This window comes from Leucoraja erinacea, chromosome 2, assembly GCF_028641065.1.
Source record: "Leucoraja erinacea ecotype New England chromosome 2, Leri_hhj_1, whole genome shotgun sequence".
Classification (NCBI taxonomy): domain Eukaryota; kingdom Metazoa; phylum Chordata; class Chondrichthyes; order Rajiformes; family Rajidae; genus Leucoraja; species Leucoraja erinaceus.
The window spans coordinates 90783462-90810656 of NC_073378.1; the positions used below are offsets into that span (position 1 = coordinate 90783462).

Sequence of the window (27195 nt, forward strand, 5' to 3'; positions counted from 1 at the left end):
GGAATTTCTTCAATAAGAAACATCAGGATTCAAGGCACAGAGTTATTCCAGTGGAATTGATATCATCTGCCATGTCAGATAATGAAATGAGATCAGGTCTCACAAGGGATTATGCGATCTGAAACCGTAAATATTTTGGATACATCCATGGACCCTCTGAGGAAAGTCCTAAACCACAATAATCCTTAAAGCAACACTTAAAACAAAGGATTTTGAAACATTGAAACTTATCTATTATTATGGCACTCGAGGGAATGTTGTTGGAGGGCCTTAAAGGCAGGATTCACAGGAGTTAGTAATACATGAAAGGGGTTTAAGGAGATCAATATTTGATGGGGGAAGAAGTCTAATCCAGTGTTGCAATCTAACATTGATCACAGCTCTCGCTCGTAAAATCTGTGAAGAAATGTTTAAGGTTAACTAGAACGTGGGTGGAAAAGGAAACATTAGGGTGTTAACTTGTTGTGTTTGTGTTTGTCTGCCAGTGAAAAAAATAAGAAATATCAAGTTTATCATATGCAGGATATGGATTTAATTTTGTTATAATGCACTTGTTTAGTATAGGTATGCACGTTTATTTTTTCAGAATAGTAGAATTACATTTTGACTCCTGTGTTTAGGTAGAATCCTTGCGGTATTATGTGGAGCTCAAATTAATTTATTTTGTGGCATTAACCTGCTTCACAACATCATGTGTTTCTGATATTTAGGCATCTAATTGGAACTTAGACAATATTTCCAATATTAAAGTGTACAGTTTCTCATAATACATTCAAAGATCAGAACATTTTACCTTTTTGGGCTCAGTTTGGTTTATCGATGCCAAAGATTAATTTTTTTTCTTCGGTGAGTGAGCCACTGGACTGAGGTTGTGGTGGATTCTTAAACATTGGTCGGGGTTTTCAAAAGGCCCTATTGCTAAGGACGCTTCTTGTCCAAATAATTTATGATCCTAGGATGACTGAAAGATTCAAATTAGTTTATTGTCATACACACCAAGGTGCAATGTAATACATTGTTTACTTGATCCTGTCTCTTTGTTCATTCGGTGCATTAAATCATAGACATTGTGCTTTACTTCTTATTTTCAAGACCTCACTTTCTTTGACTATCTATGGACAAAGGGCTTGATTTTAACTTCAAACCAGTTTTGAATGGATGAACCTATTGTACAAGTTAATGACTGAGTTAGAAGGAAGGCCAATTTCTTTGTCAACTCTCTTTTGAACTCAGTTCACAGGGCAGCTGTGTTTAGGGATGCTTATTTTGTCCAATGGGCTTACAATCTGGGATGTGTGAAGAAACATTTATTCCCTCCTCCTCTCCACCTCTAAACACAAGCCAAGGGCAGGCCAAGCCTTGCATAGGGCTCCTGAAGCTGACAAGGGATGTCAGGGACAGTATAAAAATTAAAGCGAAGAAGTACAATGTAGCAAAGATGAGCGGGAAGCAAGAGGATTGGGTAATGTTTAAAAAACAACAGAAGATAACCAAAAATACAATACGGGGAGAAAAGATGAGGTACAAAGGTAAGCTAGCCAAGAATATAAAGCAGAATAGTAAAAGCTTCTTTAGGTATGTGAAGGGGAAAACATTAGTTGACCAAAGTTGGACCCTTAAAGACTGAAAAGGGTGAATTTATTATGGGGAACAAGGAAATGGTCTGCATCCTGATGGTCTGCATCCCATGGTACTTAAGGGAGTGGCTCTAGAAATCGTGGATGCTTTGGTGATAAATTTCCAATGTTCTATAGACTCAGGATCAATTCCTGTGGATTGGAGGGAAGCTAATGTTATTCCACTTCTTAAGAAAGGCAGGAGAGAGAAAACGGGGAATTATAGACCAGTTAGCCTGACATCGGTGGTGGGGAAGATGTTGGAGTCAATTATAAAAGATGAGCTAGCCGCCCATTTGGATAACAGTAAGAGGATCAGTTCGATTCAGCATGGAGATACAAAGAGGGAATCATGCTTGACTAATCTTCTGGAATTTTTTGAAGATGTAACTAGGAAAATGGACAAGGGTGAGCCAGTGGGTGTAGTGTACCTGGACTTTCAGAAACATAGAAACATAGAAAATTGGTGCAGGAGTAGGCCATTCGGCCCTTCGAGCCTGCACCGCCATTCAATATGATCATGGCTGATCATCCAACTCAGTATCCTGTACCTGCCCTCTCCATACCCCCTGATCCCTTTAGCCTCAAGGGCCACATCTAACCCCCTCTTAAATATAGCCACCAAACTGGCCTCAACTACCTTCTGTGGCAGAGAATTCCAGAGATTCACCACTCTCTGTGTGAAAAATGTTTTCCTCATCTCGGTCCTAAAAGGTTTCCCCCTTATCCTTAAACTGTGACCCCTTGTTCTGGACTTCCCCAACATCAGAAACAATCTTCCTGCATCTAGCCTGTCCAACCCCTTAAGAATTTTGTAAGTTTCTATAAGATCCCCCCTCAATCTTCTAAATTCTAGCGAGTACAAGCCCAGTCTATCCAGTCTTTCTTCATATGAAAGTCCTGACATCCCAGGAATCAGTCTGGTGAACCTTCTCTGTACTCCCTCTATGGCAAGAATGTCTTTCCTCAGATTAGGAGACCAAAACTGTACGCAATACTCCAGGTGTGGTCTCACCAAGACTCTGTACAAGACCCTGCAGTAGAACCTCCCTGCTCCTAAACTCAAATCCTTTTGCTATGAATGCCAACATACCATTTGCCTTCTTCACTGCCTGCTGCACCCTACTTTTAATGACTGGTGTACCATGACACCCAGGTCTCGTTGCATCTCCCCCTTTCCTAATCGGCCACCATTCAGATAATAGTCTACTTTCCTGTTTTTGCCACCAAAGTGGATAACCTCACATTTATTCACATTATACTGCATCTGCCATGCACTTGCCCACTCACCCAGCCTATCCAAGTCACCTTGCAGCCTCATAGCATCCTCCTCACAGCTAACACTGCCCCCAGCTTCGTGTCATCCGCAAACTTGGAGATGTTGCATTCAATTCCCTCGTCCAAATCATTAATATATATCGTAAATAGCTGGGGTCCCAGCACTGAGCCTTGCGGTACCCCACTGGTCACTGCCTGCCATTGTGAAAAGGACCCGTTTACTCCTACTCTTTGCTTCCTGTCTGCCAGCCATTTCTTTATCCACATCAATACTGAACCCCCAATACCGAAAGCATTTGATAAAGTCCCACATAGGAGATTAGTGGGCAAAATTAGGGCACATGATATTCGGGGTAGAGTGCTGACATGGATAGAGAAGTGGTTGGCAGACAGGAAACAAAGAGTAGGGATTAACAGGTCCCTTTCAGAATGGCAGGCAGTGACTAGTGGGTGCCGCCAGGCTCGGTGCCAGGACCGCAGCTATTTACAATATACATCAATGATTTGGATGAAGTGATTCAAAGTAACATTAGAAAATTTGCAGATGACACAAAGCTGGGTGGCAGTGTGAACTGTGAGGAGGATGCCATGAGAATGCAGGGTGACTTGGACAGGCTGGCGGAGTGGGCAGATGCATAGCAGATGAAGTTTAATGCAGATAAATGTGAGGTTATCTGCTTTGGAACCAAAAACAGGAAGGTAGATTACTATCTAAATGATGTCAAGTTGGGGAAAGGGGAAGTACAACGGGATCTGGGAGTCCTTGTACATCAGTCTATGAAAGTAAGCATGCAGGTACAGCAGGCAGTGAAGAAAGCGAATAGCATGTTGGCCTTTATAACAAGAGGAATCGAATATAGGAGCAAAGAGGTCCTTCTGCAGTTGTACAGAGCCCTAGTGAGACCACACCTGGAGTATTGTGTACAATTTTGGTCCCCTAATTTGAGGAAGGACATTCTTGCTATTGAGGGAGTGCCCCGTCGGTTTACAAGGTTAATTCCCAGGATGGCGGGACTGTCATATGCTGAGAGAATGGAGCAGCTGGGCTTGTACACTCTGGAATTTAGAAGGATGAGAGGGTATCTCATTGAAACATATAAGGTTGTTAAGGGCTTGGACATGCTAGAGGCAGGATATATGTTCCCGATGTTGGAGAAGTCTAGAACCAGGGGCCACAGTTTAAGAATAAGGAGTAAGCCATTTAGAACAGAGACGAGGAAACACTTTTTCTCACAGAGAGTGGTGAGCCTGTGGAATTCTCTGCCTCAGAGGGCGATGGAGGCAGGTTCTCTGGATGCTTTCAAGAGAGAGCTAGATAGTGCTCTTAAAAATAGCGGAGTCAGGGGATATGGAGAGAAGGCAGGAATGGGGTATTGATTGGGGATGATCAGCCATTACCACATTGAATGGCGGTGCTGGCTCGAAGGGCCATATGGCCTATTCCTGCACCTATTGTCTATTGTCTATTGAAGCTGATCATTTAGTCATTTTGTCATGAAACATGCCCATTGGGTGTCCCAGTGAGTATCTACCAAAGCAGAGCTCCAAGATGGGGTACCTAATTGATTGCAAACACCAGGATTTTATCATGCTTGCTTATATGGGAAATATTGGCACAAATTTCTTCAATGTATGAAAAATGTATATGCAAAAATAATTTGCTGTCGTGCTGTTGGTTCAGGATAAATATGATCCAGATCACTAGAGCAATCTGGATGAAAATCATAGCAGATCGAATAAATACAGGAACAGATGTATTGTGTGCCATCTAGTGAAGCTATCTCTCCATTCATGTCATTAAAATCTTAAACGCAGTGTTTAATTCTTACGCTCAAGATTTTTATTTTTCTTTGGCTGCTTGTGATCTTTATTTTAACTTTATATCAGTTTTGAATGTATGAACCTGTGGAGCAGGTTAGAAACAATGGCTGACCCAAAAACAAGACTCTTTTTTGTCAATCCTCAATTGAACTCAAATCACAGAGTAGTTATGTTTTGAGGAGCCCAATTTTAATCCGATAGGCTAGTGCACGTTCTGGACATCCATCGGTGACATGGTTCCTGGAGAACATTTATTACATCTATACTTACATGATAGGCAGTATTTGTTTCCTACAATAAAGGTTGAGGTGATGACTGATAGGTGATAGGTGACTGAAAGTTTCAGATTCAGATCAATTTATTTCCATACACGCCAGGGTGCAATGTAATTCCTTGTTCAGTTAAAGCTCACATAGTAACAGTGAAGTAATAGTAACAGTGCACATACAGTAGTAATAAATACAACAATAGGTACAACGTTGCAGCATTGTCTGAGTAGTGATAAAGAATATTAATGTAAAATAATGGAATAACTGAATGAGGTAAAGTTAAGAATAAGAGTGCACGGCAACATATCTGGAAATGGGGTGTGAAAACAGTGATTGAATTAGGAGGTACACAAAAATGCTGGAGAAACTCAGCGGGTGCAGCAGCATCTATGGAGTGAAGGAGATAGGCAATTAGGAGTGTGCTTGCAGTGGGAAAGAACCTGTTCTTAGTCTGTATGCCTGAGCCTGCCAGGTCATATGCCACCTCCCAGAAAGTGGAAGAGTGAAAAGGGAGCAACCAGGGTGACTGGCATTCTTGACAATACTTCCAGCCTCCCTGATACAAAGCAGATAAATAACAGCTTGGACAAACATAGTGTGTTTCAAATAGGTCTATAAAGCGACAAGGATCCCGAAAGAGACAAGGATCAGGAAAAAAGATGCTATGTCATCCAGAAGAAAAAAACAAGCAATGTATAGTTGTCAACTGTGCATACTATACACGGCTGGTTACAATATAGATCATTCATAATCTGTGAGTATACAAATGATTCTATGCAAATTTGTATTGGGTAGACACGAAATACTGTAGTAACTCAGCGGGACCGGCAGCATCTCTAGAGTGAAGCAATGGGTGACCTTTCCGGTCGAGACCCTTCTTCAGACTACAGAACAGTTTATTGTGTTGCTCACCCTGCCATGGGAAGTTTCCGTGTTATTATGTTTGATTAAGACGTCATTCTCTTAGCTTTGGACTTCAAGTTGGGGAACCTGGAATAAAAAATTGTCTATTTAAAACTACAGTGACGAGACAATAAAAAGTGACTTGGTGGAAATGTATTTATTCAGAGAACTATTAGGCAGAAAGATTTTTTTAAAAGCTTGATACAGGCAATTACGGGGGAAGTATTTGTGGAGGAGAGCCTGGTGACTAAGAGATGGAGGCAGCGGGAATAATTTTTGATTGCTCATGTGTCAACATGAATATAATGGTGGACTCGGATTCCTCCTATGAAATAAAACTGCATGGTGGATGATAGATTACTGACACTCTATGTGTATGGAAAACTGAGACACCATTTTTCTCATTGGACTAGCTGGTAATTTTCCAACACCTCAGTCATTCATTTTGATTATTAGTAACAGATGTTTGAAACTTTTAATCTTCGTTCTCAAAGGCTTAACTTTTCCAGTCCATCATGTAACAGTTTCAGGTGCTTTCTATCCTTGGAAAACATTTCCCACATGTGGTCCAGGTTCTTAGATTACTGGAATATATTAGTTCTAACTAAAGCTATGTTCCTCACATCACTCATCCCAATTCTTTCCCAGTTCCTCATGCTCCATTGTTTAACCTCACATTTTAAATATGATTCTTTAAAATACATGAATCATCATGCACTTATATATTAATTGCCAGAAAATGTGAACACCAATCCTCTTGTTTAAAGTCAGGTCTTAATAGACAGATGGTTTGGGAGAGCCTCATCATCTTCAAAGTTCTTTATTCTCTTTGAGACGGTCATTAAATTCTGATGCTGTGAACTAATGGCACAATGTTAGCCAAGAAACTAATATCCTGGGGATAGTCCAAAGCAAATAAATGAATGCAACTACGTCTGCATTCTGACATACAAGACAAGTCCCAATACAGTTGTCCCTTCATCTCCACAATTTGAGGTTAAATCTCATTGAGATATATGGAACAAAATCGTTCTGCCCCTCAAAGACACTTTTAAATGAGTTATCCATGGGCAATATCCACAACTGGCATAAATTGGCATTTAATGCATTTTTTTTTACTTCATGCGGCTGAAATCTCAATTAGCAGAAAGGATCAAAAGTAACAAACAGGTTTGTTGTTCATCTTATTCAGGCTGTTGCTTAGTGTTTCCAAACTTCTTAAAGTTACATGGAGTGGTGGAGCAGGTAATGAAGGACCTTTTACTGAACATCTTTTTACGTGAAATCTGCATCAAGCAGTTGCTTGTGGTCATAGGTGATTAGCTGGCATTCACCGTAAACATGATTGGCAGAATGAGCAAAGAGCATTTTCAGCAGGTTAAGTTGTTGAATGGAGAAGAGCAAGATAAGGGAGGTGAAGTAGCTCTCATCATCAGTTTTTAGGGGGAATTCTCTTTCCTGGAGTGCAACAGGGAACAATGTGTGAAACTCTGTTTCTCTCTCCACAGATGTTGCCCGACCTGGTGAGTATTTCTATCATTCTCTGCTTTCATTTCAGACTTTCTGTGTCCACAGTGTTTTGCTCCTTATGGGTCCAACATTGGTTTCCTTTCCCCTTTTTTCTTGTTTTTTCTGTTTTAATTCATCTCATATTCTCTGGCAACTGGCAAATCTTTGCCTCTCTCTCAGCGAGCATCATTATCACAATTTTGTTAATTTTCCCTTGGTGCCTGTCATTGACATCTCCTTTGTCTTTCCATTCTACACCCTCCTAATACCTGCTTGATTGACAATTTTTCTTGGTTCCGATGGAAGGTCATCTTGAAATGTTGACACTGTTTCTCACTCCTTGGATGCTCCATTTTTCCTGCATTTTCTTTTCACTTTAGATTTCCAGCATTTGCTGTGTTTTGCTTTTCAATACGCGAGATCTTCACTTCAGTAAGAGCATGTCACTGAAACTCCCGCCTCCACAGCCACTGCTACAATTGGGAAGATTAATGATTGACTTGGCAGTGGCTGTCAAGGTGACTGACCTTGACCTTAACCTTCCGGGTTCAATGTTGCGATAACTGCATTTACCTCAGGTTTTGCAGCCCACTTACACCTACGTTCCCTTCTGTCAGTTTCCAGCAGATAGATAAGCATTTAAAAACCAAGTATTAATCAATTGGGAGAAAGCAGAGAATAATAGATTAACTGGGCTTTGTGAGAGTTAGAACATGGACAACAGTCTCCAGCCATTTAGAAGGGTCAAAGGAGGGACAAAGGCAGGACAAGTCTCGACAATATGAGGGTTCCAGCAACTCAACAGGTAGTGCTGCTGCCACACAGCACCATCATGGCCTGGTTTACCAGTATAACTGATAATTTATTCTACATTTATTTGTTGTGCTGTTGCCTTTAATGTGCCTGTAAAGCTGCAGCAAGTAAGAATTTTATTGTTTTGGTCCCGGTGCATTTGGCAATTAAACACCTTTGACTCTCCATCTCTGTTTAATCCTGATTTTGGGTGTTGTCAGTATGGGTTTGCACACTCTTCCTGCAATCATATGGGTTTCCTCCAGGTACGCCAGTTTTTCTCACATCCCAAAGATATGCTGGTTATTAGATTAATTGACTGCTGTAAACTATATGTAGATGGCTGGGAGAATGGTGAGCATGTGATAGGTTGCAGAGAAATAAGTGGGAGAACAGGATTAATGGGTTGGTTTAAGCACTGGCATAAACTCTGGGCTAAAATAATCCTTCTTTGTCTGAAAGAAATGTGATATGTTCAGTATAGAAGTATGAGCTCAGCCAGACTCGTTGGGGTGATTTTCTGAAGTTAAATATTGTTGGCATAGATACATCTTGTCAAATTCATGGGAGGAACCAAATGTATGGACAGTCTGCTTCAGTTTCTCCTGTAAGAGGGAAATGGGTCATGAATGGGTGAACAGAGTTTATGTTGTGCTCTGAGGGCCTGGCTTAGGTCTATTAAGGTGGAGAAAGTTTCTGTTGATCCATTTGTATGTTGGAAAATTTGGGAATAACAAAGTGATCAGGTGAATTGATGATGCGGTGGAGTTGGGTATGAGCAGTGCACATTTGGAAATCATTACTATAATTGAATAACATCACTAAGTGGCAAGAGAATGGAAATGGATGGAGCAGAGAGTATAATTTGAATTACAAGTTAAGGAATAAAAGGGAGGCAAAGAGCATTGACCATGATGAATTGAGGTGCAGCAATTAAGGAATTAAGGAACTGCAGATGCTGCAATCTTGAGCGAAACACAAAATGCTGGAGAAATTCAGCAGGTCAGGCAGCATCTGAGGAGGGAATGGAGAGTCTGAAGAAGAGTCCCGACCATAATGTCCATTCCATCCACGGATGCTGCCGGAGCCGCTGATTTACTCCAGCACTTTGTGTTTTGCCCATGAATTGAAATGATAGCTCAAATCTCTCAGGATATAAAATTACTTTGTGCAGAAGCTGAGAGAGGAAAGCAACATGGGTAATATAGTCTGTACTTTTTTAACTCATATATGAGCCAGCATCATAAAATGTGCGGATGGTGTTGAAGCTAAAATGCATGCCTTTAATGCATGCCTTTAACAGCAGGTTAATGGATGTAAGACTAGATGGGTCAAAAATAATCCTTGTAATTCAGTAAGGAACTCTTAAGATCTGAACCTTGCCAATTACAAGCAGGGTGAATGTCTGAGCTGGTGCTAGAATTTTACTTCTTGAAAATAATAGTCACCATTTTCATTATTTATACAAAAACATTAAATCAACACTACATTAATTTCCTTTGTTGATGTGCCATGAATAATAATAAAATCCCAATAATTCAATTCTACAGTGAAACTGAACCTCAGAGGCAGATGGCAATGTGCTGTTACTATGTTATAGTAATACTATTACGACCGATCGGGGATGGAATCAAATATAGACTGAAGATAAAATCATTTTTCAAACTCCCCTTTTGCTTGAGATTTGTTAATTTAGTAATCAGATGTTATACTTATTGCTTTAATTAAATAATTGGCTAGTAATTTATCCAAGGAAGGGTATGTTTGCTCTGGGCCAGTGCACCAATGACTCATTCAATTGTTTTATGACAAGAGGTTTTTCTTATGAGGAGAGTTTGAGAATAGAGGACCAATACTGCAAAGCACAAAGTGTTGGAAGAAGTCAGCAGATGAGGCAGCATATGTGGAGGGAATGGACATTTTGAGTCGGGATCCTTCCTCAGACTCACCTGCCTGTCCATTCCCTCCACAGATGCTGACTTACCTGCTGAATTCTTTCAGCACTCTGTGTTTTGCTCAAGATTCCAGCATCTGCAGTTTCTTGTGGCTCCAATATTCACTGCAGTTCAAAGAATGAAAGAGGTTCCTCATTAAAACATAAATTGCATGGGTTTGAGAGATATTTTCCTCCAAATGGAAAGATGGTCGGTGGGGAGGGGGGATGTAAGGGGGGAAGTGGGAAGATTGTTTCTGAACGAGGGGATGGAGGCCAGTTAATGTAGAGGAGAAATATCCTTAATCAGAGGATTGTGAGTTATTTACCCTAAAAGACTGTTGAGGTTGACTAGTTCAGTATATTCAAGGCTGAGATTAATTGGTTCCTAGTCTCAAAGAATGTAATGACATGGCAAGAAAGAGAAGTGGAGCTTAATTTTTACAAATGATTTTACTGTATTGTGTGGAAATTCAGGGTTTGTGCTTCCCTTGTTCTTAGACATTGTTTATACCTTTGAGAATTTGAAGAATGTATGCCATTTTCCTTGAAATCACCATTTCCCAGAAAATATCTAACCCTGTGAGTTTTCCTAACCACCTGGAAGCCATACCTGTTATGAACTGTAAAATGATATGAAAGCTTGGGTCAAAACAGAAGACGTTGGAAAATCATCCACAGGTCAGGAAAGAAAATTGCAGTGTCAGGTTTAATGATACAGGTTGAAGACCTTTCATTTTTCTTCCAATTGGCAGAACTTGAAGTATTTTGTTTTTGAAAACCTGGGTGGTCAGGTAATAGTTTAGTTTAATATTGTCATGTGTATGGCTTGTTCTACATGCTATCCAGTCAAATCATACTATGCATGAGTACAACAGATCCTCTTCTGGACCAGCACACTGCGAGTCGCCATTTCTGGTGCCAGTTTGCAACTTCAGGTCTCTGAAAGGTTCGATCTAGACCTAAGAAGACATGCAATTTCTTATATTCTTCCTTTAAGGCCCCATGTCTTGGCTACTCTGGATCGATGGTGTAGGGGTCAGCCTGGTCCAGTGCATTGCCATCAGCTCCCCCACCCGCGCTGTGCAGCTGCCACAGGCTGTGTTCGGTCCACAAGCTCTCCCTGCTGTAAGGCCTCCTGCGGCCACCTCCGCCACCATCACTCACTGTGATCACCGCAGCCACACCGCCTTCCTGCTTCCATGTCCTGCTTCTTGAGCCGATAGCAGAACTTTTGGGATTTTTCCAAGGGTGCGGCCAACTGCCAGATCATAGCAGCCATGCATTGCCATTTATCTCAGAGATTCATTTCCATGGAAGTGAAATCCCGTGCATGTTTTTTATCCATCATGGAACTGAATCTCTATGCAGGTTTCATATTTATGATACATCGACCTTCATACAGTGGCAGAATGTATTGCATTGCTCTTTGTGTTATTCAAACCAACAGCGTGAATGTGAAAATCTAATTACAGTGGTTTTATGCTCAAGAACATTGAAGAAGAAATTGTCTTTGCTCACCATTATCTAGTTCCCAATGAAAGTATTGTAAACCGCTTCAAACAAAATAATTTAAAAATTTGACCCACTGCAGTAATATGATTTTTCTTTGTTATTTTTTTATTAAGAGTGTTAATGGTATTCCACTAGTTAGTGCATTGTCATAGTCTGTGGTGGCGTGTAAACATGAACGTGTTCATTTGCCTGTTCTCCTCCCTTGCTGAAAACAAAACAAAAATATCTCTGGTAAGATATACAGTAGTTGCTTCGACAGAAAATATCAAATTCAACTGTATGAACAGAGTATAGTTAATATTACCTGTTTTATCCATTAAAAATTAATGCGGTTAGTTCCAACATTTCTTCTCTCTTGTCACCAAATACTTACGCTCTCTCTGCCATTTCCTGCTGACTCTCCTGGTTCACTCTCCTTCCCATTCCCATACCATTATTTCTGCCCTTGGCCTCTTCCAGGGTGAATACGCAACAAATTGGAGAAACAGTGTTTCATTTGGGTAGCTTACAACCGAATGGTATGAACGTTGAATTTTCCAACTTTCAGTATTAGCCCCCTACCCTTCTTTCTTTCCAATGACCCCCACCCCAATCTGCCGCCATTTATCCCACAATCTTCATCACCGCCGCCCTCCCAGATCAGCCTGCTCCTTTCTCCACCTTTGTACACCCATCACCCATCCCTGGGTCCCCCATTTTCCCTTTCCCCACCTCTTTCTCCTGCTCCATGTTCTCTGCCACTCGCATCCCTCCATCTGGCTTTACATTTCCTCCTCCTCTTGTAATCGGACACCCTTTTGCCTCCTTTTCACCTCTAGCCTTTGTCACTTACACCACAAATCTGTCACAAACCCCCTCATCTGAATGTGCCTATCACTTGCCAGACATTCTGCCCCCAATGCTATTTTCCAGCTTACTCCCTCTAATCAAATGTCTGAACAAGGGTCCCAATCCAAAAATGGCCCTAGAAGCTGCCTGGCCCACTGAGTTCCCACAACACTCTTTTTGCTCATGGTTCCAGCATCTGTGTCTTTCTTGTGTCTTTCTTCTCCCTTTGTTGAACAGGCAAAGGATTGGCATTATGCATATTTCAGCCCTGAAGTCCATCACAATCTTTCCCATCTGCACTTCGTATATTGCACATGAGTAATCAGAAAAGAGTGATGTATTTTTTGGAGCACTTGTTTTGTCAGTAACAAAACTCTTACATTTCATGTGATGCTTGATTGTATATAATTAAAGATCCTTAAAATATCTGAACACAGCTTACAGGTGTTCTGAACTGCAGTAAGCCTCCAAATGCAACTCCTTTTAAATGTAGTGTTAAAAAGAACTTCTGCCTAGGCATATTAAGTTTGTGGCAAGGAAAACCAATCTGAAGACAGTTATAGACACTAAAAGTTGGATTAACTGAATAGTTATAGTTTTAATGGTCATTATTGACAGCATGCAAATGCTATATTAGTCACTATTCCCACTTCCCATCATGTTAGTGTTAATGCCTAATGTGGGGTGTTGGGGTAAGTTTTCCCCTGGAAGTTCCCGATAAAAAATCATGCAAAATGTTTTAATCGGTTATGATTTTGATGCATTTTCATATTGTGAATTAATTCCTGTCCAGGCTCAGACCCTCCCCATAGCGATAGCTGTGTCCAACAAACATGCCGGAAAGCTCCAAGGCTTGACTTCATCCCTGTGCTCAGCGGATGTAGGAGAGCCTGGAAACATATCAGCTTTACCGGGGCACTGTGCCCTTTGGCTAACACACAAACATGAGACTACCGCAAAGAATCATTAACCTCAGAGCAATATCCTAGAATGAGTATTGCCTTGAATTAGAGGACAGAATAAAATTTGGATTGATGCATCTTGCAAAGTCAACAGTCTTCTTGAAGGTAGCAGCATTGATGAAATTCAAATCTATTTCTTACAGTGGAGAAAATTGTACTCCCAGAAACTAATAGAGGTTTGTTAAAGTGTCATTTTCATCTGCAACTTGCAAATGAGCAAAATATGTATTTGAACATCAAAGCAGGAAAAAGAGGCTACTTAGCAAAATACTAAAATAATTATCGCTTGTTCAGCAGTTGTCTCTTGTTTCTAGTTCATATTTATATTTATAGCTACCATATAACTATCAATATTAGTCCCAGAAGTTGTAAACAGAAGTAGAAAAGGTACAAAGCTCAGTAGAGAATTTAAGCAAGCAAATGCTATGTCCATAAAGCTACTTAAACAATGGATTCAATTGCTTCAGTGAGTGTCAGCCGTAAATAAGGTTTCACTAGACATCAATGTTTGTGGGTATATTGGAGCAAAAATATAAACAATTCACTCTGCAATAAGTTTGTGGTAATCTCATTATACAGATGTTCTATGGGAGCCTTTTTTGAGTGCTTATTTTTATGTAAGAATTCATTGTTCTCTATTCCAAACACTTGATGACTGCAGTTCCAAAAATACTCAAGAAGTTCAACATCATCCAGGGCAGAGCAGCTTAGTTGATTAACATCTGATCAAGTATCTGAAACTTTCATTCCTTTCACCGCTGGTGACGTACACTGCACAAAATGCACCAAGTTACTCACCTGGGTTCATCTGTCAGTGCCTCCAAACCCACAAGCTCTACCAGCAAGAGAGACAAGTACACGGGAAGAAGGTTCCTCTCTATCTGACACACCGTCATGTTTTGGAATTATCTGCGGTTCCATTAATGTTATTAACACTTTACCTGAGAACTTTATGGGAGCACATTTCTCGGAAGGACTGCAACTCACCGTTGCCTTTTCTTCGGGATGGGCAATAAATGTTGGCCTTGTTATTGACACTCACACCCCAAATACTGAAAAATATAAAGAAGGCCTAGAGCATGCTCTGTGACTGCATGGTCCAAAGGACAATGTACTCGATTGGACGAGATCTCGCTTACTTTTCCTGTGCCTGCAGTTAAACTTATCACTATATTCCTACAGCTCCGTAAAATGTATTTTCCTTTAAAACAGTAACATCCAGTGCCCTGTTAAATGAGTAAGGCGATTTAAACAGTGTTGTTTTCCTGCTGGTAAAATTTATGAAGGAACATTGTTCATTGTAAACCATGCCACATCTGAAACATGTACAACCCCTTCAGAAGGGATGTAGACATAATATCCATAACACTGAGCCAAGACAAGAGCTGTTTTTAGTCAAAGATGAGGTCAAGCCGAGGACACAATGGACTTAGAAATATACAGACTGCAGTTCTGGAGGAACATGTTATAGGCAATAGACAATAGATAATAGGTGCAGGAGTTGGCCATTCGGCCCTTCGAGCCACCACCGCCATTCAATGTGATCATGGCTGATCATCCCCCAATCAGTACCCCGTTCCTGCCTTTTCCCATTATCCCCTGACTCCACTATCTTTAAGAGGCCTATCCAGCTCTCTCTTGAAAGTATCCAGAGAACTGGCCTCCACCGCCCTCTGACGCAGAGAATTCCACGGACTAACAACTCTGTGTGAAAAAGTGTTTCCCCGTCTCCATTCTAAATGGCTTACTCCTTATCCTTAAACTGTGGCCCCGGGTTCTGGACTCCCCCAACATCGGGAACATGTTTCCTGCCTCTAGCGTTTCCAAACCCTTCATAAACTTATATGTTTCAATAAGATTCCCTCTCATCCTTCTAAACTCCAGAGTGTACAAGCCCAGCCGCTCCATTCTCTCAGCATATTACAGTGCCGCCATCCCCGAAATTAACCTTGTAAACCTACGCTGCACTTCCTCAATAGGAAGAATGTCCTTCCTCAAATTAGGGGACCTAAACTGCACACAATACTACAGGTGCAGTCTCACTCGGGTCCTATACAACTGCAGAAGGACCTTTTTGCTCCTATACTCAACTCCTCTTGTTATAAAGGCCAACGTGCCATTCGCTTTCTTCACTGCCTGCTGTACCTACATGCTTACTTTCACTGACTGATGAACAAGGACCCCCAGATCCCATTGTATTTCCCCTTTTCCCAACTTGATGCCATTTAGATTATAATCTGCCTTCCTGTTTTTGCTACCAAAGTGGATAACTTCACATTTATCCACATTAAACTACATCTGCCATGCATCAGCCCACTCCCCCAACCTATCCAAGTCACCCTGCATTCTCATAGCATCCTCCTCACAGTTCACACTGCCATCCAGCTTTGTGTCATCTGCAAATTTGCACAGTTATAAATCACATGCAATATTCTTTTCTGATGTGAAGTTGTCCTAACCATTTGTAAGTGCTGCACAAGTTACATCTCAGAGCTAGGTTGGGAAAAGTATCCAAATGGACAGTAATTTAGCTGGGCAAAACACAGTAATGGTGGAAATCAGCATGTCAGGCAACATCTGTGGTGGAATGAACAGAAAGTATTTCAGCCGGGACCCTTCATCAGACTGGGGAAAGGACATTCTGAAGAAAGGGCCTGACCTGATACATCGTCTATCCATTTCCTCTGCAGATGTTGCCTGACCCACTGTGTTCCTCCAGCACGTTGTATTTTGCTCAAGATTCCAACATCTGCAAATCCTTGTGTCTCGTAGTTTAGGTGAGATTATTTAAAACACAAGAACTGATGTTACAAAGAGTACAAATTTGAAGTTTATCGGGGCATGGATTGTAGCTGAGTGAGGGGTCTGCCGAAAGTGGATGTGGTCAGCTTTCTGATGAGGGAGAGTGTTTACACATAACACGGGAGAGGGAGTTACAGAATTGGAGAAGATTCAGCCGATGACCCTCAAGAGTTTGGTCATCAGTGCTGCCGAAGTTAATTCAACTGGATGTAGCCTCCACTTCCCTACTGAGTTGTAATACAACAGTCAAATTCTTTCAAATCAACTTCCTAATGTCACTATGGAACCCTGATTTACAAAGGAAACTGATTGTTCAAATGGAGAGGTTATAGAATAAATTGGTTGTATACCAGATGATGCGCCTAATGACAGGGTTGCTTAACAAAACTTTATATATTATGTATGCTATTATGTATATGTGTGGATGGTATGGTGGCGCATAGTTGCTGCCTTACAATACTTACAGTGCCGGAGACCCGGTTCAATCCCGGCCATGGGTGCTGTCTGTACAGAGTTCTCCACGTGACCTGCGTGGATTTTCTCCAAGATCTTTGGTTTCCTCCTACATTCCAAAGACATCCAGGTATGTAGGTGAATTAGCTTGGTATAAATGTCAATTGTCCCTAGTGTGTGTAGGATATGTGCGGGGATCGCTGGTCGATGCGGATTCAGTCAGGATCGAACCCGGGTCTCTGGTGATACGTAAGGCAGCAACTCCACCGCTGCGCCACCGTGCAGCCCTAATCATTTCTATAAATTGGTACAGGTGTAGGTGAATGGTGGAATCTGGAGAGGAGTTGATGGGATCTGGGGAGAATTAGTTACCGAGGAAATCGGTGGGAAATTGGGTTTGTTCTGTGAGGCACCATTAACCTAGTGTGCTGAATTGCCTCTTTCTGTGTTCTATGTAAATATGGACAAGCAGTATTTTGTAGTCAATCTATATAACTAGTGGAGTTTATGAAACACTTGGATATATAAGCAATCTATGTAATGAGTGGGTTCTATAACAGACAGAGGAGAACATGGAGTGTGAAAAGGCATTAAATGTTTTGGGCAAAGTGTAATGCATCTGGAATATATAAAAATGGCTATGTAAAAAGCTCAATACACCTGAAATAATGAAATTCAGGTGGGGTGTATAGGAGGCAAGTTGTTTCATGGGCTTTATACAAGATGAGAAACATGTTGACAAAATTGAGTCTTTCACATGGCTATGGTAGTGAGCAGCATGTGCAAAGTTTGTAGTGTACTAGGCAATACTGTATTAAGCAGTGCTCATTTTGCTCTGCTACTGAATAGAAGATATACTATATTTGTTAATAGATTATTTTGTACATTTGAAGTTAGTAATCTATGGACACCAATTTGAGTGGATAGGTTTGCATTGTAAGCAATAACATAAGGTGATTAACGACACAACTGATGTGTGCCCCATCTGCATGAAATGGTTGAATAATGGGCTGCCAATATGTTAACCATCCTACGTGCTCTGTCGTTGCCCATGAACATGTTTTACCCCAATGTGCTTTAAAATGCCATAGGCACTTGTTGGATGCCAAATTGTTACGATAATGAAGCCACTCAAATATTTGAATAATTTTATATGTAATATTTATTTTATTTTGCAACAATGTATACAATGGCTTCGTTTTTCTCCCCACAACTTGTGAATCTATTGCAGTTTCCTATTGTGATTTATTTATGAACGATTCCTTTCGATTGATCATGTATTTGATACTCAACATGCGCATCTTGAAATTAATTTCTACAACGTCCTTAAAATCTTTATTTGCATGGACAAAGATTCCATTGCCTTTGGTTCAAACTCTGTTCTGGGGAAAGATTCCTGTGGACAGAAGCACAAAGTTCAAGGATGTTGTCAAAGCCTCCTCAAAGTTCAAGGATGTTGTCAAAGCCTCCTCGAGGAAAGGCAATATTCCTGTTGAGTCCTGGGAATCTTTGGCCCATGGACCACTCAAAATGGAGAAGATGATTTGGGATGTATTTAGAAGCTCAAATCCATTCACTGCTTTCAATGTCAGAGTCAACCTCACTTTCAGAAATCTTGCCTCAGGACCTTTGCAGGCTGCCTCTGCTCATACATATTAATCTGTAGCATGGTTGCTGACTCATCCATGACAGAATTCCAGAACATTTCTCTAAGCAAAGAGGGGAATCTTTCATTTTTGGTTCTCCATTCGTACCTCAAAGGTGTCATTTGTCTGTATATCAGGGAACATAACAGTGCTGGCATTCAAATAAGGTCTTCATGCTCTTACTGACACCTCTTTGTGAACATTCTTCCACATGGCAGCATGGTGGCACATATTAAAGTGCTGCTTCACAGCGTCAGAGACAAGATCCTGACCTTGGGTGCTGTCTGTGTGGAGTTTGCACATTCTTCCTGTGATCACATGGGTTTCTTTTGGGTACTCCAGCTTTCTCCCACATACAAAAACCATGTGGGTTTGTAGGTTAATTGACCCCTGTAAACAGAATTGGCGCTAATGTGTCGGGAGTGGAAGAGAAATTGGGATAACATAGATCTAGTATGAACAGGTAATCAATGGTCAGCGTGGACTTTATACATAGATACATAGAAAATAGGTGCAGGAGTAGGCCATTCGGCCATTCGATGAAGATCATGGCTGATCATCCAACTCAGTATCCTGTACCTGCCTTCTCTCCATACCCCCTGATCCCTTTAGCCACAAGGGCCACAGCTAACTCCCTCTTAAATATAGCCAATGAACTGGCCTCAACTACCTTCTGGGGCAGAGAGTTCCAGAAATTCCCCACTCTCTATGCGAAACTTATGGATGGGAAGTTCTGACTCCATCCTGTATCTTTCAATCAAAAAGTGCCCATTGTACAAGGAAGCTCCCTTCTGCATGCACAGTTTTTTTAAGACATTGTGCGGGTTCCCCTTAGCCCACCCTCACCCCACTCCCCCATTTCCACTCTCTTTCCTGGACACAGCCCACTTTGTACCAATTCACTCCTTTTTGTTATCACTGCTCAGGAGTTATATGAGTGCTGTATGTATTAAAGCATGACTTGTTTTAGTTACTGTTGTCTATTATATCCTGAGGACAAAGATATGGGTGAAACTATTACTAATTGGGGAAATTTTACACTAATGCCTACCCTGAAAGAGAGTGCATCACTCAAGTTAGCCTACTAATGTTGTTTTGGCTAATGCGAATAAATGTCACTATTTTGTAGAGCAGAAAATTTTCAAAACAGCATTGAACAGGAAGGTTTGCGCTGTAATTAAGATGGTGAAAACACAGTATACGGGAAGGGGAACTTAAATCCTTTAAAAGAGGATGGGAGAAGGGGGAGACAGCGTGGGGAGAAGGAATGGAGACAACATTTATGAAGCCAGAGATACACGACTGTGAAGCTCGGCAGACATTAACATTGACTTCTCCAATTTCCTTATTGTCTCCTTCCCTTCTCAGCTCTCCCACAGCCCTCTGGCTCCTCCTCGTCCTTTCTTCTTCCCGCCCCCCCATCCCACATCAGTCTGAGGATGGGTTTCGGCCCGAAACGTTGCCTATTTCCTTCGCTCCATAGATGCTGCCACACCCGCTGAGTTTCTCCAGCACTTTTGTCTATCTTCGATTTTCCAGCATCTGCAGTTCTTTCTTAAACATCCTGGTAAACCTCTTCTGCACCATCTCCAAATCCTCCACATCCTTCCTGTGACAGGGTGACTAGAATTGCACACAACTGTGATTCTCGACTCCGAACCAGACTCCCCTTGGTGGATGTGAATGCTACTGCCTCAATGTAGCTCCATGTGGAACTACCTTGTGGGTTGCCCAAAAATGACCCATACTAAAAGGAGTCTACTCCATCACAACTGTGAGTTGTAATACTATAGACCAGGGAAGCTCTTTGTTCCACTCCACACTCTGTCCAAATCATTCATCACATCTCAGTTTGAAATCTAACCCGATGTGGGATGCAACCCTGAGTGTAAAATGTTCATAAGATCTTACATTGATACCGTGCTTTTAAAAACAGGTGGTAATTGCAGTCTTGCTTATTATTGTTGATAACATCATGTCCCTGTTCAACTTTTATTAGTTGTGGAACAAAATTCAGCATTATTTTAAATAAAACAAATTATTATTAAATATTGTGAGTAAGAACTTCTATTCTCAAATTACTTGGCAGTTGGATGGTTGAGAAACTTACAACATTACTGAGACATTTAATATACTTTCAGTCTGTGGCTGCCTCCACTTTATTTGCATTATTTCACTATAGCCTGGAAATGAATCATTTGGTGACCATGAAATGTGTGTTGATAAGATACCCATCTGGTTCATTGATGTCCTACTGGGAATGAAATCTGCCATCATCATCTGGTTTGCCCTAAATATAATATCAGGCCTACGGCAATGCAATTGACTCTTAACTGCACTCTGAAATGAGCCAGCAAACCATTCATTCCAAAGTCAACAAATATTAATCTTATCCGCAAGGCCCACACCTCATGATCGAATGAAACAGTTCATAAAACACACTTTACAAAGCCGCCAACCATCCTTTATCCGTGATTTTCATCAAATCATGAGTATATTAAAAATCTGTACTGAGTTTTTAGTTACAAAAATGTACAACTTTGGGAACATCATCAATATTAATTTCTAGGTTGTCACATTTTATTGGCCAATAAAATGTGACAACTTAGACATTAATATTAATTAGTATTCTGTTCTAATTAAATTCAAAATGTGTGCTTTGATCGCAATTAAAAACCGCTGGTCCCATTTCATTCAAGATATAATAGAAACAGAAAATGCTGGAAACATTTCACGTCAGCCAGGCGGCATCTATGAAAATGGAAACAGGGTCAACATTTCAGCGAAGACTCTTCATCAGATCTAATGTAGGATCTTCCACCATTTTGATGAATGGTCTGTGACTGGAGTGGAAATATTAATTCTGTTGTTCTCTACCAACCTGCAGAGTGTTTCCAGCATATCCTGTTTTTTTTTTACCACAGATTTCCAAAATCAGTTGTTTTTATTTAATTTTCATCTGATTGAAGGGATGTAGCATCCATTACATTACATTACATTACATTACATTAAATATTGAGGACTTTTGATTTTCTTAAACTACATTCAAATCATTGACATTTCAATTTCCCAGCGAGAAGACAGCAACACGAGAGCAGAATAATGGTTTAAGAGAAGGTGAGAGATGGTATTGAGACACATTTCCGTGAGGACCAAAGGAAGTGCAAAAAAATTCCGTCTTTGCAACAGAAGAGTTGAGGAGGAAGTTAAATTAACAAAAAAGGCTGCATGTGACAAATGTTAGGTTGCAAATCACAGATAGAACCAGGCTGATTTCAAAAGAATCAGTGGAATAATAAAAACTAAGAGGAACAAAGAAAGCCTATGGAAAAAGCTAGGCTGCCAACTACAATAGAAATCTGCAGTGTTTCATAGGCATATCAATGGGTAAAAGGGATCATACATTGATGATTGGGGAGCATTGAGGCCAAAAAATGGAACTTGCACATGGATGTTAAGAACAATTTTAAGGTATGCAGATTAATACTTTTTGTATCATTTTTTGGGGAAGAAGGTAGATTTTAACCCAAAGTAGAGTGAACGAATGAGGAGAGAGTTGCGCCTCGAATTGGAGTTACTCATTACGAAAGTGAGTCTTCAATGTAGGTTTTTCTTTTTGGTTAGGCTGGTGTCCTATTGCCATGATGTACCAAGAGACAGTGAGGAGAGGTTTACTTTTGGGCAGAATGGAAGTGATTGCCCACCATCAAAAGCCGCTGTGTCTCCCTGTCCCTCAAATCCAGAGGAAATCCCCTCTACGGCGACAATACAATCGCCCCCTCATCCGCAACCCCGGGTTCCTCTGGAAATATAAAAGATAGAGCATAGGGGAAGATGCGAGTCTCTGGGATCTCCGTGAGTATAGCCTGGGGGTCGGTGTCGATATTGCAGCTCGGGCTGTGGGCGAACTGCCATCAGCGGCCCATAGCGGCTTCTGGTGGTCCAACGTCTCTCAGCTCCTGTCCGCAATAGGGGTAGAACCGCTCCCCGATGCGAATCAGCGATGGTATTTCGCCCACAGCTTATGGCCCCCTCATTCAACCCGGGACCTCTGGATTACAGAGGGGCTGGGCTAAGTTGCTGCTGGCTGTGGTGGGATCTCCGTGTTGCAGTCGGTGGCCCGTTGGCCCGTTTCACCCCCCTGGAATGGAGCTTCTGTACCTTCCTCCCTCTGCAACTGCAAACAACCCCACAGTTCCCAGAAGCTCCTGGACAGGGGGGTGGCCGGAGACACAGCCCGAGTGGTCCCTAAAAGATCTCTGGAATTGACGGGGCTGGGTTGGCTGCTTTTTGAGACAACAGTGGAAACGTTTTTTTGTCCCGTTGGTCCTGATGTCTCCGGTGAGTGGCACTAGCTTGAAGACCGTGCAAAGCCCCCGCGCCGGTGCAATGCGCGGGGGACTGGGAGGGGAGGGAAGGGATCACACACTCTGGGAAGCAGAGGGGAGTAGGTGGGGGGCAGCGACAAGCTGCTGTTGAGTTAAAAAAGTTCCCCCAAACTCACGATACACTGTGTATCGACAGTACCGTGGGAACTTTTTCCTCAGAACTTTTTAGGACCTTTCTTCAAGGACTGAAGAAATGTCGCTATTCGGAGGTTTTCCTTATTTGGATCTCCTAAGCACCTGTATTAATGGAGGAAGAGGGTGCTCCCAAAGTTAGAACGAATGAGGAGAGAGTTGAGGAATTGGATACATTACAAAGTGATTTCAGTTATTTTTTGGTTAGGGTGTCCTATTGCCATGTGTACCAAGATACAGTGAAAAGCTTTGTTTTGCATGCTATCCAATCAGATCAGATAATACTCTACATCAATACAATCGTCAAACTCAAATATAAAAGATAGAGCATAGGGGAAGATACCGAATGCAGAGTATAGTTCACAGCATTGTAGCGCATCAGTTCCATAGACAAATTCCAATGTCCGCAATAGGGTAGAAGCGAATCAGATAGTATTCTAAGCTTATGGAAGAACCATTCAGACGCCAGATTACAGAGGGGATGAAGCTGCTCTGGTGGTGAGTTTGGTAGTGCGCCCTTTCAAGCTTCTGTACCTTCCGCTGGATAGGAACAGGAAGAAGGAATGACAGGAGTGGAAAAGATCTTTGATGATGTTGGCTGCTTTTTCGAGACAACATGAAACATAGATAGAGTTAGTGGTTTGAAGCCTGGTCTGTGCGATCGACTGGGCTACATCCACAACTCTGTAATTTCGAGCAGTCTTGGGCAGAGGTGTTATAAGCCCAAACTGTGATGTAATCCGACAGTATGCTTTCATAGAACTTTGTAGGAGTCAGTGGAGACATACCAAATTTCCTCAGTCTCCTAAGGAAATGGAGGCATTGGTGTGCCTTCTTTGTTGTTGCATTAATGCATTGTTGGTCCACGACAGTATTGGAAAAGTTGGCTAAATTGAAGTTGGAGAAATGCACTTTGTAGGAAGAAGCATTATATAATATAGGAACTTAATCTAAAAGGGGTGTGGAAGCTGCAGCATGCCTGTACAACTCATTGAAAACAGTAGGATTTATAGAAAAAGCATTTGTTAAGGTACATTAGATTTTTATTTACCAGCCGAAGACATAGTATAAAATCATGGACAATTAAACTAAACTAATATGCAGAACCTCAATTGAAGTATTTCTTTCATACCTGAACGATGGTGTATTGTTGTAGTTGCTGATACTCAAAATTAACTCAGGCGACATGGATAATTCCTCAAGAAGTTCTAACCTTTATTTGAAAATTGAGGCTGGAACACTCAAAGAGCAAATCACTTGAGAGTTCACTTTCAAACAAAGAGTTGCCTCTTTTTATGGCATGTCTGTATGTCCCACCCCGGTGCATTTCCATACCCAATCACTTGCAGACATGCCCTTATCGATAACCAATCACTTGCAAACATTCCCTCAGCAATACCCTATCACTTGCATTTGCTTTTCTCCTCCTTCCCCTGTAATTTTCCATTCCGTAACACACCCTTGTTTAAACCACATGGCTTCCCCTTCTTGGGCCCCTTATTTCTCTTAGTTAGGGCTTGATACAGAGTTACAAAGGTCATATAATTGTCACCACTGATTTACACTAATGGCTGCAAGAGAATCTTGGGCCTCCATTATCTCTCTTAGTTATCTCAGCCAGGGGTATTACAAAGTTACAAAGATCATATAACTGTCACAGCTAATTTACGCTAAGTAGTGAGCTAGCTTCGAATGGAGAACCCAAACACCTTCCCCCTCAACAAAACACACAAAGGCGAGCACAATTATTTTGCACAAATGTCTTATCTCAACTTAAACAAGCTAATCCAAACATGCAGAGCAAAGCTAATACAAATGATAATAATAGATAAAGGATAATATTTAAGTATCTCAAGTATTACAAACACCAAGAATATAAAATATAAAGATAATATACTCCTATAGTATAAAGAGGAAGAGAATCAAGGCTAACATGAGGAACAACGTTTTACACAGCATGTGGTTGGAATCTGGAATGCACTTCCTTCAGATGTGTTGGAGGGTCCATTGTGGCCTTCAAAGTCTAGATAAATATATGGTTTAAATAAGTATGTTTGCAAGAGTAGAGAGAAGAGGGAAGAGCAAAGTGATCAGTGGGTGGAATTAGAAAGGTCTCTGATAGATGGCTGCTCTGACAGAGAGCCAATGCATTTATGGTTGACCTAAAGGCTATTCCTTTGATGCAGCCATTCCCTCAATTTATGGTTATCATGTTTAAGTGGCTTCTTCATTTTGCCAATACCTGAAAAGTATTCACTTCACAATAGTCTTTTTCCAATTTCCTTGTTTTGGTTCACATTGTTCATTCTGTCATTCACATTGTTTACTCTGTACTGTGATTGCAGAGACCCTGAGAAACTCTGTATAACAATCCAGAGGAAGCTGTTGGCTGCATTGTTGATTCCACCAGGCTCTTCCCTTTGCTTAAATATATACTTTGCCCCAATCGAGTTGAACCTTCCAACGGCTTTCCTCATGGGAGCTGTCTCATTCTTTTCTAAACACATAATATACTCGTCATCTAAGATCATAAATTGTCAAATCCCAAAGTTCTGTTGAATCTTCCATTTATTTAAATGTGTAGTCCCTTGCTGTATGCCATCGTGATGTATTTTCCAGGAGTGCAAAACAGCCACGTACATTGTCCAGGCCTCTCTTGTTTGCAGCAGTGAGCTTAATTTGCCTGTCATACCATTTTATAATTTCTATTTCTGATTTGTATATCCCCTTTAAATCCACTCAAAGTCTCACAATTGATATTGAACAGGCACGATGAATATTCTTCATTGCTGGATGTCTTTCTCCATCCAATGCTTTTTATTAAGTCCATTGGGTATTGTCATGGACAAATCCTGCCATACATATTTTTAAAGAGTCTTGCAGTGAATGGAGAATCCCATCTGTTTCATTGGCAGCCAAAGCATACCATGTTTCTGTGAGTCAGAGACTGTTTTATAATCTGTAAAGCAGAAGGATAATGTGTACTTTTAAATCCCATGCTTTATTTTCCAAGCTCAGTTTCAGACTAGGGACCTGACCATTATTCCCCCCTTGTGCTCTGAAGTGGGCTAATGTGCTGAGAGTATTTTTCTAGGCATGTGATTATATTTCTGTTTCCATTGGCTTACGAGATGGCAATGACAGCAGCCATATAAAACTGCAGGCCTGACCCTTCCGCCCTCCTACCTGAAAAGATAATAGTGTAGCCAAAGGAATCTCTGAATTTTAAAAAGGGAAAATCAGATAAAAATCTTCAATGCTTGCTGTTGATTAAAATTTAGTGCTCTGTTTGTTTTTCACCAATGGAGACTAGTTTGTTGTAAATAAGTGCACTAAAACATTCAAGGGAAATTCTGGAAAAGTAACTCACTCAGATTGAGATGAAAAAGTTAAGGTTCTGTGGGGTAAAATGGATTATTTTCCAATGCAAATACCAGGAATAGCATAGGGCAGTTTCATTACCCGGCAGCACACTATTAAACCATACCAATAATTACTTAAATAATAATAATAATAATAATAATAATAATAATAATAATAATAATAATAATAATAATACATTTTATTTATGGGCGCCTTTCAAGAGTCTCAAGGACACCTTACAAAACTTTAGCAGGTAGAGGAAAAATATGTAAGGGGAATGAAATAAATAGTAGAGACATGACTAGTACACAAAGTAAAGACAGAATTCAATTAAAAACACAATATGAGGCAATTAATGCACAGATGAAAAGGGAGGGGGACGTGGGGCTAAGGATAGGCAGAGGTGAAGAGATGGGTCTTGGGGCGGGACTGGAAGATGGTGAGGGACACGGAATTGCGGATCAGTTGGGGGAGGGAGTTCCAGAGCTTGGGAGCTGCCCTGGAGAAGGCTCTGTCCCCAAAACTGCGGAGGTTGGACTTGTGGATGGAGAGGAGACCAGCTGATGTGGATCTGAGGGACCGTGAGGGTTGGTAGGGGGAGAGGAGGTCAGTGAGATATGGGGGGGCCAGATGGTGGAGGGCTTTGTAGGTGAAGATCAGGATTTTGTAGAATCCGGTGGGAGATAGGAAGCCAGTGAAGTTGTTTGAGGACTGGAGTGATGTGATGCCAGGATTTGGTGTGGGTGATGAGTCGGGCGGCTGCGTTCTGGACCAGTGGGAGTCGGTTGATGTAGGTGGAGCTGATGCCAAGGAGAAGTGAGTTGCAATAGTCCAGTCAGGAGGAGATGAAGGCATGGATGAGTCTTTCAGCAGCGGGAGGTGTGAGAGAGGGTCTGAGTTTGGCGAAGTTGCGGAGATGAAAGAAGGAGGTTTTAATGACATAGCGGATGTGAGGCTCAAGGGACAGGGTGGAATCAAAGATCAC

The 27195-nt window shown here is 41.3% G+C and overlaps 1 protein-coding gene and 1 long non-coding RNA gene across 5 annotated transcripts in view; one reads left to right on the forward strand and one right to left on the reverse strand.

The window, feature by feature from the left end:
• The window catches only part of LOC129712397 (zinc finger protein 385D-like), a 288509-nt gene that overhangs the window by 180066 nt on the left and 81248 nt on the right, over positions 1–27195 (forward strand). The window lies entirely within an intron of this gene.
• Positions 10407–26103, reverse strand: LOC129712412 (uncharacterized). Its single transcript, XR_008726050.1, has 3 exons — positions 23980–26103; positions 16693–16790; positions 10407–11841 (listed from the first exon to the last, which is right to left on the reverse strand). It is a non-coding gene; the product is annotated as an uncharacterized LOC129712412 (long non-coding RNA).